General features: G+C 37.6%; 1 pseudogene; it reads right to left on the minus strand.

The window, feature by feature from the left end:
- Positions 1–1,776, minus strand: LOC106423881 (annotated as a pseudogene).
- Positions 1,777–1,996: the final 220 nt, after the last annotated feature.

Below are 1,996 nucleotides of genomic sequence, written 5' to 3' on the forward strand. Positions count from 1 at the left end.
TAAGAGAAAAAGAATTGCTCTAACTTGAAACGTAGTGAGTAAGAATAATAATAGTTTCTTTCGTAAAAAAAATGAGAAGAATAATAACAGTTTCTTTAATTCCGAATGAGCTCTCAAATCCAACCACTGCTCTTTGTCTAACACAGTATAGCTTCTACACAATCTAATCTAATCCGTACAACTTCTTACCTATACAACAACAACAAAAAAGCACAATTCAAGTTTTCAGTAACTCAATTCCAAATCAACAATCAGAAACCTCACAAGCTAAAGTTTCAACATATAAAAGCACATAAGAATCAAAACTTCACATATATTCACAATTTCCTAAGCGGAGACAAAGAAAGTTTATATTTTTACCTGAAGCAGCAACTCTACGCTTGCCAAGCTTGGATCTTTCAAGCTCCATCTGCATATCCATCAACATGTTCATCCGTTACAACTCAAGCTCCTGAGCAGCTTCCATCATTGGCGTATCCAACTCAATCATCATCCTCTGCTTCGCCCCTTCAATCCTCTCGTACAACTCTCCTAATTTCATAATCGATCTCGCCAGATCCCTACATGAAGATCCTTCACCTCCACTCAGATCCACATCCTCCACTCTCTGATGCTGCCTCACCACATACCCCCAATCACCCACCTCATCATCATCCTCGAAAGAGCTTCCACTCGATTTAGATCCGGTCGGATTCTTCAACACCGATTTTAAACCTCCGGCAGCGGTGGATTTCTTTGCCGCGACGGACCGATCACGAAGTCGAGCCTCTCGAAGAAGCACCAAGACGAAGGAGAAGGAGAAGGTGAACCTCGAGCTTAAGAATCAAAAGAGAAAGGACCAAACTGCAGATATGTGTAACTTAAATAGTTTATCAGATCGAGTAAAAACAAAACAGAAGGAATGTAAACTATTTTTTATATCAGCGGATCTCAAGCTCTTAGGAGAGACTGTTACCAAGGTACCAGCTAAAATACTTAGAGGAAATTCAGTTGATATAGCAAAAGAGAGAGGTAAAAGCTTACGTAACCAGTCAATCATCTGAGAGAGATGGAAGAATACGTTTCACTGCTATTGGTGTTCCTGTCCAATAAAAGCTTTGACAATCTCACCAAAAAATTCCTGACAGAAAATGTGACCAACTTCCCAATTAGCCAAAATGAAACTCATTACACAAACTAGGTTGCATTGAACTAAACAGTATGATACTATACTCAAAAAACTATCAATAATTAAGATCAAAACTTGTCTTCAGAAGAATATACAAAACCTTTCCGATCATGGCGCTATTAGGGAAATCCACCTCAGCAGGTTCAGTTTCCCAGTCACATTTATTTGGAATTGGTGGTGAGACAGGCCTTGGTTCAAAGTGACTTCCGTCTTGACCTGCGTAGAGAATCACATTGAGAAAGAAGCATAATCAACAAAAAATTTGTAAATTAAGATGAACATGAGTTAAGAACACTTTGAACATATGTTTATTTTAAGAAAAATATGAACAATGATTATAAAATAGAAACATCTTAATCAAGATGAAATTCTTAGAACACTATTAACATGAGTTTACGATTATAAACACCTAACAAAGATTACATTCAAAACCTTGATAATGGTGAGATTACACGCGGGAATAGTTCAACCTAAATATGAACATGAGTTTTTAAAAGAAATACCTTTGAATCCAGTAAGAGCATATCCACGCCCATCAGTTCCCGCAGCATCTGGCGTTTATGGTCTCCCAGAACCGAAGCAATCGCACTTGAACGGTGGATGAGCATCGACTAGACGGACTTCAGATCGGAAAAGAGAATCAATCAATTAGCCATTTCGGAGAAATTTTTTTGATATCACTCAAATTACCCTAAGGAGTTAATTACTCTCTCAAATAAGAGGTTCAGATGTAGTACTTAGGGATCAAATCCACAGAGACTCTAGGATTACACAATAGATTATGGTCTTTGAAATTGGCTAGATTAATTGGTTTATAGGTTTTAAAGC

The sequence above is a fragment of the Brassica napus genome, chromosome C9, assembly GCF_020379485.1.
Source record: "Brassica napus cultivar Da-Ae chromosome C9, Da-Ae, whole genome shotgun sequence".
NCBI classification, from domain to species: domain Eukaryota; kingdom Viridiplantae; phylum Streptophyta; class Magnoliopsida; order Brassicales; family Brassicaceae; genus Brassica; species Brassica napus.